This window comes from Capsicum annuum, chromosome 11, assembly GCF_002878395.1.
Source record: "Capsicum annuum cultivar UCD-10X-F1 chromosome 11, UCD10Xv1.1, whole genome shotgun sequence".
Classification (NCBI taxonomy): Eukaryota; Viridiplantae; Streptophyta; class Magnoliopsida; order Solanales; family Solanaceae; genus Capsicum; species Capsicum annuum.
Window position 1 is genome coordinate 224,904,671 of NC_061121.1, and position 21,034 is coordinate 224,925,704.

General features: G+C 31.5%; 1 long non-coding RNA gene across 1 annotated transcript; it reads left to right on the forward strand.

The window, feature by feature from the left end:
* Positions 1 to 14,833: 14,833 nt before the first annotated feature.
* On the forward strand, positions 14,834 to 16,437 carry LOC124888433. Its single transcript, XR_007046545.1, has 2 exons — positions 14,834 to 14,933; positions 15,857 to 16,437. It is a non-coding gene; the product is annotated as an uncharacterized LOC124888433 (long non-coding RNA).
* The last annotated feature ends 4,597 nt before the right edge of the window (positions 16,438 to 21,034 follow it).

The following is a 21,034-nucleotide window of genomic DNA, read 5'->3' on the forward strand; positions in this document are numbered from 1 at the left end:
TCATGTCACATACACCACAACAAAATGGTGTAGCAGAAATAAAAAATAGGACTTTCATAGAAATGGTTAATTCTATGCTTTATGGATCTGGTCGGTCTGAAAAATTATGGATAGAAGTTGTTAGAGTTGTGATCCAAATTTTATTGATCCGGCCTAGAAAGTTTCGCAGTGCGACCCATGTTTGTGATTTTCAATGAAGTCTATGGTGGTAGTGTAGGGATCGTGCCGATAGGCCCAATCTCGAAGCCTACCACTGATCCCCATGGGGGTGCGGTGGCAAAGGCCCCGCGGTATGGATCTTTATGTTTTTTGGGCCTAGGACTTATTTGTATGCACGTATTATATAAATGCAATTAGTGGGTCGATTTTGATTATTCAGAAATTATGTTGCTACATATTGTACTCCTCTCCTTTCATAGTGAAACCTCCTCTACCTCTGCCCGTGGTTTTTTCCCGCAAGGGTTTCCACATAAATTTGTATGTTCCTGTTTTCTTTTTGCTTGTGGTTTGCTTTATTTCTGCCCAATTTCTAACAGAAGTCTTACTTTCAGCATGTCATATTTTGAATAGAATTACTTCCAGAAATCATGCTGCATCTCCATATAAACTTTAGAATAATCGAATATCAAATATAAATTATTTTAAAATATGGGGTTGCTTGGCTCATGTTCGATTACCGAATAAAAATTTAACTAAGATTGGCTACAGAGGAGTAGAATGTGTGTTTATTGGTTATTCACAAACCAGTAATGCTTATAAATTTTTAAATCTTGAGATCCCAAGTCCTCACACAATTATTAAATCTTTCTAACTTTTTTAGCATATATTTTCCAATAAAAAGGATTCGTTTGAACAAGATGCAAGTTCTTCTATTTCTCTTCTTAAAAGGAAAATAGTTGAGCCATTGGAAGAAAGTCAACCAAGACGTAGTTCAAGATCATCCAAATCAAAAGACTTTGGACTTGATTTTCAAGCTTATTTGGTTGAAAAGGATCCTGAAAGTTATGCTGAAGCTATGTATTCACATGATGCTTCTTTTTGGTGTGAAGCCATTGATGATGAAATTCAATCTATACTGTCTAATAATACGTGGATATTATCAGATCTTTCTCCTGGATCTAAATCAATTGGTTGTCGATGGATCTTTAGGAAAAAACTGAAATCCGATGGTACTTTAGATAAGTACAAAGCGTGTTTGGTAGCTAAAGGCTCTACTCAATTAAAAGATATTGATTATTTTAATACTTTTGCACCTGTAGCTCGAATGACCTTTATTAATCTCTTGATTGCTCTAGCAGCAGTTCATGGTCTTGTGATTTATCAAATGGATATGAAGACTGCATTCCTGAATGGAGATCTAGACGAAGAAGTCTACATGAAACAACTAGAAGGATTTATCATTCCTGATCAAGAACGTAAAATTTGTAAGCTTCTTAAATGGCTTTATGGAATGAAACACTCTCTAAAGTAATGGCATGCAAAATTTAGAAAAGTTATTATTTCTAATGTCTACTTAATCAATGGTGGAGATATCTTCATATTTAGTAAATTTCAAGAAAATTATGGGGTTATAATATGTCTTTATGTAGATGACATGTTGATCTTTGGAACTGATATCAAAAAAGTCAAATAAACAAAATATTTTCTTGCTTCTCAGTTTGAAATGAAATGTCTTGGAGAAACTGATGTAACTTTAGGCATCAAAATTGTAAGATCGGCAAGTGGTTTGAGTCTTACTCAATCAAGTTATATTGAGAAGGTTCTGAAGAGGTTTGGTCATTTTGACGACAAGCCTGCTCCCATACCATTTGATCCTAGCATCAAAATAGTGCGAAATTCTAGTGATATTCTTGATCAATTGACATATTCTCAAATTGTTGAGAGTCTTATGTATGTCATACATTGTACCATCCCAGATATTGGTTATGCAGTAGAAACTTTGAGCAAGTTTACTGGTAGTCCTGAAGTTGAGCATTGGCATACCTTAATTCGTGTTTTAAGGTATCTGAAGGGTACAATTAATGTTGGCCTATATTATTCTACCTTTTCAGTAGTTCTTGAAGGATACAATAATGCTACTTGGAATTTTGATCCAAATGACTCTAAATCTATTACTGCTTGGATTTTCACGTTAGCTGGAGCAGCAATATCTTGGAGATCAAAGAAGAAGACATGTATTACTCACTCAATAGGGGAGTCAGAATTTATTGCTATGTCTTCTACTAGAGAAAAAGTTGATTGGCTGCGGAGTATGCTGATAGATATTTTATTATGGGGTAAGCCAATACCACCTTTGACTATCTATTGTGATAACAAGCTGCTATATTTTGGGCTTCAAGTGATTGTTACAATGGTAAGTCAAGAAAAGTTCATCTCAAACACAATCTTGTGAGAAGATTATTGGAGGATGGCATAATATCGCTTCAATATGTAAAGTCCAAACTCAATTTAGTAAATCATTTATCTAAAGGGTTAGGCAAGAAATTTGTGGTACAAACTTGTAATGGGATGGGAATAAAGCCTGTTGTATATTGATTATACTTTATGGAAACCCTACCTAATGATGTAATCTTAGGTTTAAACGGAAAAACAAGATACAATTGTGAGGCACATCAATAAAAAAAATTTCCTTAGAGAGTGAGTAATGAGATTTTTTATCTTGATAAATCTATAAGACTGATCTCGATTGGATTAAATGATAATACTCTTGATTGATTTGACAGTATTCCTACAAAAGAAAAGAATGAGTTATATTCTCTTAATAAGTCTATACACCAATTTCGGTTGGAGTGTGTAGGAACACTCTTGATAGATTTACTGATATTTTATTGTAAAAGAGGATGAGATTAATTTCTCTTAGTGAAATTCATAGACTATTTAGTTAGAGTATGCTAAGTTACTCTTGATGAATTCACCGCATTAAGTGCGAAGTGGAGGCCCTTCAATAAGATTTTAACAAGAAAATCTTAAAGCACTTAGATAAAAGGATTCAGGACACATGGCCGTAAGGTGTCAAAGGATTTTGATTTTCACTGGAACATAGTACTATGCGTGGAGTATTTTTCTACTTCATTCAATGAACCACTTAGTTCAAGATTTGTTCACTAAGTAGTCAATGATTTAGAAAGTCTTCACTAGCTAATGGTTCAAGTCCAAAAGACATCATTGTTAATGCATGTTGCTAGATTGATGTAATGAATTTTATTTTTAAAGATAAAATTTCTTGAAACAAGTGGGATATTGTTATTGTTAAAGATTGTGTTTCAATAAATTTTGAAACAAATACATTGGTTAAAGATTTTTTTGGAGTTATGTTTCAATTAATTTTGAAACAAATACAACAGTTAAAATTTTTGAGTTATAAAGAATGTGAATTTGACAAATTCATTCTTCTATAAGTCTCACGTTTTAGGTTCTTTAAAGAAAGTTACTTTTTGTTTTAAAGTATTCATGAACCTATTAGCTATTAATTAATTAATACTTTTCTCTTGCTTGAAACGTTTATACTATAAATAGTGTTTCTTTTGTTTGGAAAGATAAGCACTCAAAAAATACTATCCCCTTGAAAAACATTTGAGAGACATTGATCAAATGGTGAAATCACCAATTCAAGAATAGAAGAGCAACATTCTTGAATGCTACTTGTTTTGTGTCTTAGTTGAATCCCAAAGATAGAGTTGTTACTAGTTCTTCTATTTACTCGTGGGAGTGACTCCAACTATCTTCAAGAAGCGTATTATAGTGTCTCTAGTCCAAGCAAGTTTTATTTTGAATTTCTTGTTCAATTATCATTATTCTTATAACACAAAATCCATCATGTGAGTTGGTGATGTCCAATGTATAATCTCAATTTGGAGGACTGTCATATACCTTGTCATGGTATAGAACATGTATGTTTGATTTGGATCCTACTAAGCTCATATGGCTAAAGAGATGATCAACGAGTGGTGTAATCAAATCCTATGATGACATGTAGTTCTGAAATTTGAGTTTTCTGAACTCGCATCCTCTCGATACTAAATAGTCCTCACAAAAATATTTGTGTTTACTGTTTACTCAAAGATAGATAAAATTTTATTTTTCTGAAAATATAACATGATACTCTATTGAAAATATCCATTTATGTTAAATTCTAAGACTGTGAAGATAAGTCATGTTAAATTCTTGTTTAAAATTTGGACTGAGATGGGACTATCAAAAATCATGCATGATTATTAAAACAAGAAATTTAACACTGATAATTTGCTAAAATTGAGATCACAATAAATTTTGCATGATTGGATATTTAACCCTAAACTTGAGCTCATGAAAGCCATAACTAAATTCTAAAAACTTGGGCATGAGAGCGAAAGGAAACTCTCACTAAAATCCCACATATCTGTCACACTGAGAAATTTTGATTGAAAGCTTGGATTGGAGACCTGAAGCTTGAACCTTAGGTTGTATTTATTGAGAGCTTTCTACTCTGACTTAGGTTGTTTAAATGTGAGAATGAGGAAATAACCGATGAGTTTAGTCTGATAAATCCCTCTTTAGAACTCAAAACATCTTAGTATAGGGGAAAAGATAAAATTTCCCTTTTTAAAACATTTGGGATTTTTGAAAAATAGGATTCCACAAGTCAATGCACAACTTGTTCTCTGATACCATGACTCGTGGTTTGAGTCGTGGTTTACTGAAATATTTTCGAACAATTTTTGTTTTGGGTAGCACCACTAGTTTTCAGGGCTCGTACTATAAATTGTGGTTTTGAAAGAAAATTTTTTGACTCGCAAATTTGGTTCCACGACTCAACAGGATTGTTTGTGGTCCTGTCCACAAGTCATACTATAGGCCTTGGTAATCTAGGACTGGATTAGATTATAGGGTCTCATACCTGTTGTTCTTCAACGTTTTTTGGGTACAAAAATCTGTAATTTGACACAAAAACTTCAACACTAGTTCAAGTTTAAAACAAGAACACTATGAAGTACAACAACACCCTCAACACAAGATCAAAGTGATCTTTCTAAGAAGTGTGTTTTATTTTTTTCAAAAATTAAGATGAAACAGAAATGTAAAGCCAAGTCCCCTGACTTCATGGAGTGTCCTTAAGTAATAATTTCCCTCACTGTACCCGAGGTTTTGGAATCTTTCTCCCTAGATAAAATGGTTTTCAATCCAACTATAGTGGTACCTCAAATAATTGAATTTGTCGAACTTACTCAATGATTTGATTGATCACAAGGAATGTTATGAAGACAAGAAGAGTTTGTATTTCATAAAATTTTTCACACCAAAATCTGTGGATAAATGCAGGTTTATATAGCCATCAAGTACCCCTTTCCAAAGGTGGCAATGGTTTATCCGAAAAGGTGTATTCTTTGGAAGAGTCATGTCTGTTCATTCGAAACAGTGTGTCTTTTCCTGAACAGACACAACTATTTGAACAGCCACTCCTTTTCCAAAACAGTATGTCTTTTCATAAAAGATTGTGTCCCTCTATTTTTCATTCACACCAATTGAACCCAACAATCCCCCAATGAATGAAGAATGGCTATTCTTTGTAAAATTTTACAGACAAATATGTGATCATCAAGCAAAGACTAATTGCATCAGGATAAGTGGGCTTTCCTTTGAACTTTTCATAGTGAACATGCATCGAATGCACTTAGTCAATCGGTAGATTTGATATCTTTGAACCGTCGAGCTTTAATATACACCTAGACAACATATGTCACACAATCAGCCTTTTATTGTTTATGGTTCTCATGGTTTTGTTCTTTTCATCCATGCACACGTCTCAGTTTCATGAAAGCTTAGAGAATAGGCCTTTACTAACATTTTCCTTAAAGTAGCTTCCACTTCGCCCTCATATAGGTAATTTCTACACGTTCAATCCTATAGATTAAACTATTTGGTCAAATCTACCAAATTTAGATAATCATTAAAAGACTTTTCACCTTAAGTCTTATCCTTGTTTACTAAACATTGTCTACATCATGAGTATGGGTTGGTATTTTGACAAAACTTTGTTTGATCTCCTTGAACTTAGCTCTTGGGATCTCCAGTCTGCTAGGTAGAGTTACCGCTATGCTGACTTGTCCTAGGCCTTAAACCCATTCCCTTGGTGTTCTCTCAACTCCTTCTCTAGATAAACCTTTCGTAAGTAGATTCGACACATTATCCTTTGACTTCACATAGTCAACATTGATAATTTCACTAGAGATAAGTTCTCTAACAGTATTATGTTTCCATTTTATGTGACGAGATTTACCGTTGTACATCATGCTCCCTGCCTTACCTATCGCCGCTTGGCTATCACAGTTTATACATACTGGTGCCACTGGTTTTGGCCAATAAAGAATATTTTCCAAGAAATTCTGGAGTCATTCTGCTTCTTCACCGACTTTATCTAATATGATAAATTCAGATTCCATTATAAAGTGAGCAATACAAGTCTATTTGGATGATTTCTAAGAGACCGCTCCTCCACCGATAGTAAATACATATCCACTCGTGGATTTTGCTTCATTCGATCCGGTGATCCAATTTGCATCACTATATCCTTCAAGTACCGTAAGATATTTATTATAATGCAAAGTGTAGTCTAGAGTGTATTTAAGATACACCAAAATTCTTTTCATTACCATCCAATGAGTTTTATTAGGATTACTCGTGTACCAACTCAACTTACTAATAACGAATGCTATGTCTGGTCGTTTATAGTTCATTGTATACATTAAATATCCCAATACTCTTGCGTACTCTAATTGTGAGTCACTTTTACCTTCATTATTTCGAAGTGCAAAGCTCACATCCAATGGAGTCTTGGCAATACCAAATTTCATATACTTGAATTTGTCAAGTACCTTTTTGATGTAATGAGACTGTGACAATGCCAACCCTTGTGGAGTTCTATGAATTCTTATCCCTAAGATCACAACCGCAACCCCAAGGTCTTTCATATCGAACTTACACTCGAGCATTCATTTCGTTGTATTTATGTCTGAAATGTCTCTACTGATGATCAACATATCATCCACATATAAACACACAATGACTTGGTTATTTGGGGTGTCTTTAATATAAATACATTTATCACATTCATAAATTTTAAATCCGTTTGCCAACATGATTTGGTCAAACTTTGCATGTCATTGCTTAGGTGCTTGTTTTAGTCCATAAAGTGACTTAACAAGTTTACACACCTTATTTTCTTTTCTTGGAACCACAAAACCCTCAGGTTGTTTCATGTAAATTTCTTCCTCCAATTTTTTATTTAGGAAAGCGGTTTTCACATCCATTTGATGGATTTCAAGACCATATACTTTCGCAAAGGCAATTAACATTCGAATTAACATTATCCTTGTTACCGGCGAGTACGTATCAAAGTAATCAAGGCCTTCTTTTTGTTTGAAGCCTTTTACTACAAGTCTTGCCTTTTATTTGTCAATAGTACCATCCGATTTTATTTTTCTTTTAAAGATTCATTTAGATCCTAAAGGTTTGTTTCCTGGAGGAAGAAAACCAACTCCCACATATGGTTGCTTAAGATTGAATCAATCTCACTATCGACTGCCTCTTTCTAAAAAGATGAGTTCGAATATGTCATTGCTTCCTTAAATGTTTGAGGCTCATTTTCTAAGAGAAATATTACAAAATTCGATCCAAACGAAGTTGACGTTCTTTGACGTGTACTACGTCTTGGATTCTCATCATTATGTACATTCTCACTTGGTTCATGTTGAGGTCGTTTAGACCCTCCAATAGACTATTCATGTCTAGTTCTTTACGGATAAATATTTTTAAAGAATTCAGCATTATCTGATTCAATTACCGTATTTTCATTAATATTCGGATATTCAAATTTAAACCAAAAACTAACATGCTTTACTACTTTTAGCATATCCCATGAACATGCAGTCCACCATCTTAGGTCCTATCTTAAGCCTTTTAGGCATAGGAACCTGGACCTTTGCTAGACACCCCTACACTTTGAAATATTTCAAGTTGGGTTTTCTTCCTCTCCATTTTTCATAAGGAATTGATTGTGTCTTACTATGGGGAACTCTATTGAGTATTCGGTTGGCTGTAAGGATAGTCTCCCCCTACAAGTTTTGCAATAAACTTGAACTTATAAGTAAGGCATTCATCATTTTCTTCAAAGTTTGGTTTTTTCTTTCCATAATTTCATTAGATTGAGGTGAATACGGGGTCGTAGTTTGATGGACAATTCCATTCTTTACACATATTTCAGCGAAGGGAGATTCATATTTTTCGCCCTTGTCACTTCTTATAGTTTTGATATTTTTCTCTAACTTATTTTTAACTTCAGTTTTGTATTGCCTAAATGTATTTATTGCTTCATCCTTACTATTTAGCAAGTAGATATAACAATATCTAGTGCCATCGTTAATGAAAGTTATGAAATATTTTTTTCCACCACGTGACGGTGTTAACTTCATATCACAAATCTCAGTGTGGATTAATTCTAAGGGATTGGAATTCCTTTCACCAGACTTATACGGATTCTTAGCATACTTTAATTCCACACATGTTTAACACTTTGATTTATTGCACTCAAAAGTTTGACAAAACTTCTAAGTTAATCAGTTTTAGTAATGTTTTGTAATTAACATGGCCTAGTCATTCATGCCACAAATTGGGAGACTCAAGCAAGTAAGAAGAATTTGAACTTTTATTGATTTCAACATTCATTTTGAATAGGCCCTCATTGAGGTAGCCTTTTCCTATATACACTTCTCCTTTACTAAGTACAATTTTCCGAAAACAAATACACATTTGAATCCGTTCTTGTCTAGAAGTGAAACAGAAATCAAGTTCTTTCATAACTTAGGAACATACAAGACATTGTTAAGTGTCAACTCTTTGCCGGAAGTCATCTTTAAGCACACTTGTCCTATTCCTTCCATTTTTGCAGTAGCGGAGTTTTCCAAGTAGATTTTTTCTTCTACTTAAGCCAGAGCGAACGTCGAAAATAACTCCTTATTAGCACAAAGATGGCGGGTGGCACCAGAATCCATCCACCATTCATGAGGATTTCCCATCAAGTTGTATTTGGAAAGCATAGCACACAGATCATCCATTTCTTTCTTAGACTCAGCCAGATTTGCTTGGTCCTTCTTCTTCCCTTTCTTCGGGGCACAACAATTCGTAGACTTGTGGCCAATATTGCCACAGTTAAAGCACTTTCCCTTGAATTTCTTCTTGGGTTGATTGCTTTCATTTCTAGCTTTCTTTTGCCTTTTAGAGTTTTTTGGTCATGTTTTACAATGTTTGCTCCACTCATTGCAGAATTGCCTCTTGACCTTCTTTCCACAACCTTTTTATCTTCTTCAATGCATAGTCATACAACTCCCTACGTTTGAGTTTCAAATAGTTTTTGAAGTCTATCCACATAGGTAGTAGTTTCTATATTATTGCCACTACTTGAAACGCTTCATTCACAATCAAACCTAGAATAAAGTTCATGTGAATACTAAGAACATTTTTAAATTGTTCAACAACGGTATTTGTCAAAATCATACCTTCTGCTAGTAGATCATGGATGATCACTTGCAGTTCCTGCACTTGGGAAACAACAGACTTGTTGTCTATCATTTTGTACTCCAGGAATCTTGCAACAAAGAACTTTTAGTTTCGGCATCCTCCGTCTTGTACTTCCGTTCTAGCGTTCCCCATAACTCTTTTGCAATCTTGGTTTCGCTATACACATTGTAAAGGTTATCTTGGAAACCACTCAAGATATAATTCCTGCAAAGAAAATTTGAGTGTTTCCAAGCCTCCACAGTCACGAAGCGTTCTTTTTCAGAGTTTCCCTCGGGCACCTCCGAAGATTCCCCAACCGTGAATCTTTAAAGACACAGAGTTGTGAGGTAGAAGAACATTTTCTGTTGCCATCTCTTGAAGTCAATTCCCATGAACTTTTCGGGTTTCTCCGTCGGTGCCATAGCTTGCGGAGCATTAGTACGACTCATTGTGGCAATACTAGTTACCGCCATAGTCGTTCCAGCATCATGCATTTGACTATCAGTCGTCATTTTCCTGTCACCATAAGACAGTACCTTAAGTATATCGAAATACTTATTAAAGAATTACAACAACTTTAAACACTTCTTGTTTCTAGTTTAACGATGAAGTTTTTATGACTTCCAATCGTCAACCGAGTGATCTTTAACTTGTGATGAAGATTTTATTTCTTTAAATCACTAGTTAAGTTCAAATGGAGTAGAAAGCTAAAAGCTTTAATCTCCAGAAACCAAGCTATACAGATTCGAAAATAATTTTTTTTTCTTTTTCTAAAAATTATTCCTTAAGATTGTTGTTCTTCAACGTTTTTGGGTACAAGAATCTGTAATTTGACACAATAACTTCAACACTAGTTCAAATTTAAAACAAGAAAACTATGAAGTACAACAACACCCTCAACACAAGATGTACAACAACACCCTCAACACAAGATCAAAGTGATCTTTCTAAGAAGTGTGTTTTATTTTTTTTTCAGAAATTAAGATGAAACAGAAATGTAAAGCCAAGTCTCCCGACTTCACGGAGTGTCCTTAAGGAATAATTGTCCTCACTGTACCCGAGGTTTTGGAATCTTCCTCCCTAGATAAAATGGTTTTCAATCCAACTATAGTGGCACCTCAAATAATTGAATTCGTCGAACTCACTCAACGATTTGATTGATCACAAGGAATGTTTTGAAGACAAGAAGAGTTTGTATTTCAGAAAATTTTTCATACCAAAATCTGTGGATAAATGCAGGTTTATATAGCCATCAAGTACCCCTTCCGAAAGGTGGCAATGGTTCATCTGAAAAGGTGTATCCTTTGGAAGAGTCATGTCTGTTCATTCAAAACATTGTGTCTTTTTCTGAACAGTCACTCCTTTTTCAAAATAATATGTCTTTTCATAAAAGGTTGTGTCCCTCCATTTTCCATTCACACCAATTGAACCCAACAATACCATGGATGGTATCATGACTCGTTTCATTCCACGAGTCATTGACCCTCTCGTGGTTCGCTGGGAAACTTCAACTGTTTTTCACGCTTGATCTACACGTCGAGGACTTGGTTCACGGCTCATGAAACTTGTCATGGGGAACAATACCTTTGAATTTTCTATCTGATTTCTGGGTTAAGTTCTATATATTTATGAGCTAGAAATTTGGGGTGTAACATTATCTAAAGCTCCCATAAACTTTTCAATATACCTTTGTGCAATGAAGGAGTCAAAATTTTTCATTAAGGGGATTCAGAAGTAAATATACGGACTAGTTGAACGAGGTTCAACATCTATTATATATACAAAAAAATATTTTTAACCATATAAAAATAGTATAATTTTTCGACGAAGGGGATTCGGATGAACCCTCTAAATTCAATGTGGCTCCGCCACTACCTTTATGATGCACATAACAAAAATTTTAGTGCATCACACTGGCGTTTTATATCCTAGTGTAAGATTTTCAGTCAAATAATTAAGCATGTCACAACCAAATTCATGAGTAACTATAATTTTCCAATAATAAGAAGCCACAATTTCATTATTATCTTATCCTTTTAGAATTGTAAGAGTACAACTTTTGTTATTGTTTGCCAAATATGAAATGATACAATTTGAATAAGAAAGCATGACTCCTTCAAAACGTATTGCTAATTTCTAGATCTGTTGATGCCTATTCCTTTGTAGAGCTGGGGGATAACAATTAATGATGTCATTGAATAATGACATGATATAAATAAAATAATTAAATATGGATGTATTTATAGATTAAGTTGGCCAGCCAAGATGATTATCAAGATTAAAACTTGATGATTAATTTAGACTCTATAATTTATGGGTAAATTAATTTTTAATAAAAGTAATTTTGTTTTGTTGACGCAGATTTAACTTTTTGGGTGATTTTATAATCCGAATTAGAGGTATATTAATTTGGATGTATACGGACTTGTCTGTTTATTCGTACAAATAATATATACTCATTTGATAGATTGAGAACGTTTTGAAGCTTAGCAAAAGGAAAAAGGAAAATCTTGACGATTCGTGATATGTTATTCTGACATTCGAAGTATGTTAAGACTTTATTGAGTTACGTTTTGCTAATTAAAGATTAAAAAATGGAATAGATAATGGATAAGAAAATTTACCAAAAAAATTGGTAAGGGTGAAAGATGAAGGTTTCGTAATTATGGTGTGACTGACATTGACACGAGTACCCATGTTTAAAAGGAAAAGTTGTTTACTATGAAATGATGGATTGTAACCGGAGAATTGAGGATGCCAATGCATATGGACACCTTAGCTGATGAATTGTTGACTTGGTTGCTTTTAGTGCGTTCATGTAATATAGTTGTGATAGTCGAAGTCAGAGATGAACCTAAGATAGATTTTCAGAATACTAACGCACCACCCAGAAAAAGGAAAGAAAAAGTGTTAAATGGATATTGAATCCAATTCCTCTAGGTAAATACTAACCTCCTTATATTATTGGTGTCAACAAATAATATTATATCAATTTTAAAAAAAAATATACATAAAATATTTTAATTCTACGGCATGACGATTCACGTGACCCATTTTTTCCACATAAATTCGGTACTGATCGAGGTGAATATATTTCATGTCTGGTATTTGATAGAATTGAGATGCGCGATCATTTCCTATTCTGTTGGTATTATATTATACGCATGCATTAACGCGAAATTGAGTATGATTAAGGATCAGCCACGTGAAAATTGCCTGTGTTGCAATCATTTTATGATTATGAGTTGGACATTAGAAGATCATACCTAATTATTTTTAATATTTCATAATTGAATGGATCAATATAATTATTTTCTTCTTCTGCTTCGAAGAAAATCTGCACGGATGTACACCAAATTTGTTAAAAAATATTGAGAGATTATTTAATTATTTAAAGTAAAGAAAGATTCAGTAAGTAGTTATATGATAAAAATATTTGATATTTGTTAAAAAATATTGACAGATTATTTAATTATTTTAAAGTAAAGAAAGATTCAGTAGTTATGATAAAAATATTTGATTTTTAGGTTTTTTTTTTTTATTCTTTATCTTATTTATACACTATAATATTACAAAAGCTGTCATATTAGTTGAAAAGCTTGAAAGTATAGCTAGCTAGAGTTAATTATTATTACGTAAAAGGGTCTAATATACCCTTTAACTATTGAAAATGATACATAAATACTTTCCTTCCACCTTTAGGTGCAAAAATATCCTTTCATCCAACTATTTGGTTCAAAAATACTCTCAATGTATTAGAAATGGCTCAAAAATGTCTTTCTTCATTTATTGGTTCAAAAATACCCCTCCATTCACATATTTAGATAAAAATGCCCTTAGCATTAAATTTAAGTCCAAAAATATCTCCTCCTTTATATTATATTAGTTTTTTTTGGTTTCACGTAGGGGCTATTTTTTTTGTAATTACAATTTTGTAATTATGATATTATATATTTTTTGGTGGAATAGATATGCATTAATTAGTATATTATATTTTTGATTTCACGTAGTGGTGGGCTTTTTTTAGTTACAATTTATTTTATTATTATATTATTTTGGGGTTTTTTTAATTACAAATTTTTATTATTATATTATTTCTGGGTTTTTTTAATTATAAGTTTTTATTATTATATAGTTTTTGTGGGTTTCACGTCATGGGTGGGTTTTTTTTTAATTATTATGTTTTTAGTTTTAGGTTGGTACCAAGTTATCAGGTAATTTACGGTACATCATAATAGTTATATTTATGGAAATTTTTTATTTTTCAAGAAATATATTTTTTCTATTTTAGGACTCTTAATTTTCTTCCATATATTTTAGGACTCTTAATTTTCCTATATGTTTTAGGTTTCATATTTATATATTTTAGAACTCTTAATTCCATTCTATAAATTTATTAATAAAATAAAAATTAAAGGAAAAAGATTAAATGATTTTATCTATTGTAAAGTCTTCTAAGGGAGAATTTTTTAAAAAAAAAAAAAAAATTTGGTTTCACATAGTTTATTTTTTAATTATATTTTTTAATATATATATATATATTACTATTTTTCTTTTTATTATTACTATTTTTATGGTTTCATGTTGGAGAAGGATAGAAGTGTAAAATATTATGCATTTCTTACCTAAATTAAATAAAGAATTAAATTACTTTCAAGTTTTGTTTTTTATATAAAAAGTTCAAAACCTAAAAAGACCTAAAAGTCTTCAAAATTTTACCTAAAATATGTTTTCTAATATTTGAGCACACGTAGATAATCATTAACTATGAGAGTATTTGCCCTTTGCTAATTATCCTATTTAAGAAATTTTTTTCTAATTTTGCACTTAAACATTAATTAATTCTTTTTAAATTTTTATATAACTAAAAAAAATAGTGAAAAGAGGACCATTAAATTGTGAATGAATTTGAGTCTAATTACGTATGGACCAATAAAAATAATATCATGTATTTAATTTAAATAAAATTATATTCCACATCAAAATTTGTTTAAAAGGAGGAGACATTTGCTGACTTAAATTTAATGTTAAGGACATTTTTTATTCAAATAGGTGGATGGAGGTGCATTTTTGAACCAATAGATGAAGAAGAGCATTTTTAAGTCATTTCTAATACATTAGGGATATTTTGGAATCTAATAGATGGATGAAAGGATATTTTTAAGCCTAAAGGTGGAAGGAATGTATTTATTTACCATTTTCAATAGCTGAAGGGTATATTAAACCCTTTTTCCGTTATTATTAATTGAAAAAAAGTAACTTAGCCAAGGCCTATAAATAATGGCCTTATGATGGAACATTAGCACACTAATTTATAGAACCAAAATCTTCTCTTCAAAAAATGGCTACTTTGTGTTCAACATTCAAGATGGCCTTTGTCTTCGTTGCTCTTCTTTTCACTGGTTAATTTCTATATTTTCCTTCTTTTTGTTTTTTTATATAGTACCTACAATCTATTATCTTTTCTACTTGTAGGCTAAAAATTTATGCCTAGGACTTTATGAACCATATTATTGGAGAAAATCAACATACACCTTGATAACTTAATCAAATCAACTTAAATTTCGGTTATATCTAAAGCATCCGTTTATTCTTTTTAGAACTAGAGTTTGGCTTTGATCATATACACATTTTATTTTCGTTTCATGATCACCTTAAATGCTTAAATCTCAACTTCCACCAACCATATCTTTACTACTTTATTGTATTTAATTCTTGCATTTATATTATATATATAAAAAAAAAAACACAAAATCAACTTAAAATTCGTTCAACCTTATTCACAAAATCAACATACAACTTGATAACTTAATCAAATTAACTTAAAATCGGGTTATATTTGCAGTGTCCGCTTCTTCTTTTTAGAACTAAAGTGGGCTTGATCACACCCATTTTATTGTTCGTTTCATTATCACCTTAAGTGCTTAAATCACAACTTTCACCAACCATATCTTTACCACTTCGTTGTATTCAATTCTTGCATTTATATTATAAATAAAATACACAAAATCAACTTAAAATTAGCACAACTTGTTCACAAAGTAAACATACAACTTGATTACTTAATCAAATCAACTTAAAATCAGGTTATATTTGCAACGTCCATTTATCCTCTTTAGAACTAGAGTTGGGCTTGACCACCTAAGTTGCTTGAATTTTTCAAAAATGTTGTCCCACCCGTACTGAATCCTCCAAAATGCACTACTTGAATCTGACACGCACTCGATGATATTTTTGAAAAGTCCGAACAACATAATTGACCACAACATACATTTTAGTATATATATTCATTATAATAATGATAGTTTGATTTGATTTTTTTCAGCTCATTTGTCTCCAAAATCTCAAATAATGGCCATTCGAGACATTATTTCTCCAGAATTACAAGCTATGGAACAAAGCCTATTCCTTTCTCCTATTAATCGACTTTCAACTTGTCTCCTACCATGTGTCTCTGCTTCAGATTGTAGTGGCACTTGTAGTCACTGCACATTGAATGCTTTATTAATAAAGCTATGCACTTGAATTAATCGGAGTTCCACAACAGTATGTTTCTCAAATGCTTTTGATGTTTTAAAGTCCAACTCTCGCTCTTGGAGCCACCTGGTTTTCCTTTTATGGATTTGGAATAATGAAATTCTAGCTCTATAAGCTTGAATATTGTACTATTGTAATATCCTTTTTCTCAGAAAAGGGGTTTATTCTAAGAAAATGTTGTGTGTATGAATTAAATTTTCTTGTTGTTGTTTCTTTGGATTTGTTTTGTTGTGTCTTTTTCACTGTTTGTTCAATTGAGGGTCATTCAAAAACAGTCATGTTTTTACCTTTTTAAAGATAGGAGTAAGGTGTACGTATACACTGTCCTCACCGGACCCTATTTATGAAATTATATTGTGTTTGTTGTTGTACTTATCTCAATCCTCTAGGAGCGGAGGTAGAGTATTACTTACCTATTGGGAGGGATCCATTAGTCTTGCTTAGATTCTGTATTTGTATTATTTTACAAAAATAAAAAAAAAAGATAAAAAAATTAAATCCATGAAGTATGTATAAACACTTAATAGTGAACCCAATAACTAAGACAAACTATGGATCTGATGACTACTGAACCCATAAGTTTTATATTGTGGCTCCGTCACTCTTCGATCCTCAATTCCTCATTTAGCATTATCTTAATTCATTAACTTTTTTTGACCCCATAAATTTTATATACTGGTCCAATCTATGAATCATGGAGAAATTAAAATTCGGAGAAAAAAATCAAGAGCACACATACAATTGTACTTGTGAAGGTCCATCGTCCATCTATAAAGCTTTTTTCGTTTGTAATTGAGGTTTCTTTTCATATCCACGATCTATCGCGGACAACAACTAGGGAGAACACTAGATAGATGGCGTGCAATAACTATTATGTCGATGAGTAACTTAGTTGATAAAGTTCATGTATACGAGCTTGATCAACTATTAACATTTCATCTTTCTTGGGCTTTCTCTGTCACTTGATTGTACTTCAAATCACAACGATTATGTTTATTCGAGAGTTGGATTTGGGCCTTGTACATGATAATATCACGATCCAAAAATCTAGGAGTCATGAGACACCTATACTTATGTCAGGTACGTGAACGTTATTCAGTTTTAGTCCAATTATAGCATTTGTTAACACAAAAGTACAGAAGCATCAAAAGTACAACAAAGTTTTAAAGCCTCTCATAACATAAGTGTGGAAATAACATAATTCACCTCAAAAAGTAATAGTCACAAGTATAAGAATGCGCATATTTTTATACAAGTCTGAAAGGTATTAAATACAATGTCCGAAAAAAGGAAGATATCAAATAAATAGAGATAGGAGATGGTGTTGCAGATCAGAGCAGCCCACCATGAGTCGCATTTTCAGGGCCTATGCAAGTCTTAGGAGGACGAGGTCTTCTCAGGAATAGTCCGACTCAACGACCGCCACATACTCCACTGGCATATGGATCAAAACTTGCACTTTTGTTCCTCCATAGATTTTTCTATTGAAATATACCTGTTTTTTAATAAATAATCAAAATATTTGTTGTAGACAAGAGAGTTTTTGCTTCAACGCATGAAGGCTTATCTTTTTCTGCCTTCGATGCCTTCATTTATAATGAATGATTTACATAGTTCTTACTTACTAATATTTTACACGTTTCTCAAACTCTACGTCTTATTGTTATCTTTACAAAAGGTCTAAAAACAAGACTAAAAAGTCTTTAACCTAATTATTATACTTTACAAAAAAGTCTTTTAAAGTATAAAAAAGACAAAAACTAAAACTGTACAATAATTTACAAGTTACGTAGAAAATTGTGAAAGTTTGTTACATGTCGCTTTCACAATTTAATAGCTTATCTTTTATCTCCATTATTACTTCCGTTGATATCTTCTTCTTATCGTATCTGGTGTTTTTCTATCTTCTTTCCAGCTGTTATGCTTATCTTCTTGATTCTTTTATTCTAGATGGACTTCTGGGATAATATTATCTTTTCCATTACATCTTGAAAATTGATGGTCTGAATATTTGTGTCCAATTATCTTGCAATATCTTGTTAATAATCCGTCTAAAATAAATCCTTTCCTAATTGCTCTTGCAGTAGATTGTTTTTCTGGGTTAAGTAACGTCATTATCCATTGTCTAACATCTTTCATATCTGCTTGTCGTAGTTCTTTTGAATTTGAATAAATCATCTGATGGTCTCTTGAATAATAGCTCCATATTGAGTTTCCATTGGTATAATTATTTGTTAATTCTTGAATAATTGTAGCTAGTCCAATGAGTCGTTTATTTGGGTAGAAATCAGGTATCTCAATTCTGGGTATCTCTGGCTGCTGCACAATATCTTCTGGTATAACCATATCTCTGATTAATCTTATTTTTACAACTTGTTGTCGTATAATATCTCTGCTGGTGCAGTATAACACCTTATATAAAATAGATTTTCTTTGATTATTCTTTTATAGGTGGTGAATATTTTATGTAATTCTTCCATAGCTGTTAGTTCTTCTCCATCTTAGGTATATATGGTATTTAATAATCCATAGTCAAAACAAGTTCTTATTAAGCTTGGGTTGGTTTTGGGTAGTGCGATTAGCTTCTTGTAACCTTGTAATTTTTGGGTTATATAGTTTGTGTTTGGTCCTTAGGTATCTATAGCTCTAGAGTTAAGGTTTAGAAAAGTTTGTACTTTATAGATATTTTCTATGTATTCTCGGGTAATATAGTTATAAGTTTTTTTATCTTGGTTCAGACTATCTCGGTATGTGGTAATTTTGTGGGGTGGAAATAAGGGGTCTTTTTGTGTTTTTGGTATAAATGGAATCTCAAATATCTTATTCATGTTCATGTTCTGGTATCTTTGTCTACTAACTCCTTTGCTTGTACTTGCAATTATAGATTGATAAACGTTATGGATTTTATGAAGTGTCCTAACGTCTCCTTCTAGCTCTGAAATTTTAATGTCTTCCGGTCGACATAGCTCTGCACACTGCTGAGTTAGCTGATTTGCAGCTTTAGACTTCAGTTTAACTTCATTAGTCTTTAGCTTTTCTATTTCATTACCCATACTTTCCACTTTCATTGAAAGCGTAGTTAGGGTTTTGACTATCTTTTCTAAAGCATCATCTTCTATTATATCAGTCTGTATAGCTTTGTCTTGATATGTAATCTGCAATAACGTTTTTGTTAGTACTAATTACTTCAATTGTAAATGTAAAATTTAATATATTCAATACTAGTCTCCGGATCTCTTTTGTCGTAACTGAATTTTGTATTTTCTTTGTTACCCACCATCGTACCTGGGTACTATTTGTTCTCACAATAAATTTGTTATATACAATGTATGCTTCAAATGCTAATAAACATTTATATAATGAACATAATTCTTTTCTATTTATTTCCCATTTTATTTCTGTTTCATTAAATGTTCCTGAATAATATCTACAATGATGTTCTATTTTTTCATTCTCGTACCTATATTTAATAACTCCTCCATAACTACATTCACTAGCATCTGCTTCTACTATATATATAAACTTTCTATTTTCATTTGGAAATTCTAATTTTGGTAATTCTTTACAAAATATTTTTATTTCTTGGACTTGTTTTTTATCTTCTTCGTTGTAATTATATTCTACATCCTTTTTTAATTTTTTCTATAAGTGCTTTGGGTTTTCTGCTAATTTTGGTATATATTCTCTTACTTGGTTTACTAATCCTAAAAATGATTGTAATTTCTTTTTTGTATCTAATTCTTCTTTTGAAGTTATTATTTTTTGTACTATATGTTGTTGCATTTTTACTCCACTTTTATCTATTTGTATTCCTAAAAATTCTATCTGGTTTTTGATAATTTCAGCTTTTTTTTCACTTAAACCTATTCTCGATTTTTCTATTATATCTGTAAATTGTCCTAATAATTTTAAATGTTCTTCTTTAGTTTTTGTATATAATAATATATCATATATGTATACTATACAATTAGGTAATTGTTTAAAATAACTATCCATAAAATGTTGCTATCTACCTGGTGCATTTTTATATCCAAATGGTAATACATTCCATTCATAAAATCCTTGTGGTACCGTAAAAGCGGTTAATACTTAGAATCTTCTTCTAACTTTAAATGATAAAATCCTGATTTACAAACAAACTTACTAAAGTAGTTATATCCTTGTATTGGTCTTATTTTTAATATCTTGTTTGGTATTGGATAATTATATGTCATAGTTTTTGCATTTAAATTTCTATAATCAATAATCATTCTACTTTTACCTCTTTTTTGTTCACTATGTTTATTTACTATAAATGCTGAACTATTGTATTTACTATTACTTTTTGTATATATTGCTTTTCTAGTAATTCATCTATATTCATTTTAAATTTCTTTAAATCGTCAAAATTATATGTTAATGGTTTTTGAGTTATTATGCTATTTTTATCTATTAATTCAATTTTTATAGTATTTTTATGTTTTCCCCATCCTTATAATGGATCTTCACTGTATAATTGTTTTAATGTTTTCTTAATTATTTCTAACTTATTTACTGAAACTATAGTTATTTCCTTTTTATTTATCGAAAATACAACTAGTTCTACTATGTCTTCGATATTTTTTATATTTTCTAATTTTTGTGTAATTTTTTCACTTCCTTCTATCCAATCAGTTTTCTTTCTTATTTTATTAATAACTTTTTTTGCTCTTACTTTTTGTTTACATGGTGTTGTAAACCATCAATCTGTTTTAGTTATTATATATGGGTATTAATTTATCTAAAAATGGCATTCCTAAAAACATATCTTTTGATGTTAGTTCATAATTATACATTTCTTCTATTGTTATTATCTTATCCCATATTTTTATTTTTACACTTTTAGCTTTATATGTAATTAAGCGTCCTTCATTATTAAATTCTTTGACTACTATTGGTGTTTTTAATTTATCACATTTATTTTCTGGAAAACAGTTGTATCTACATA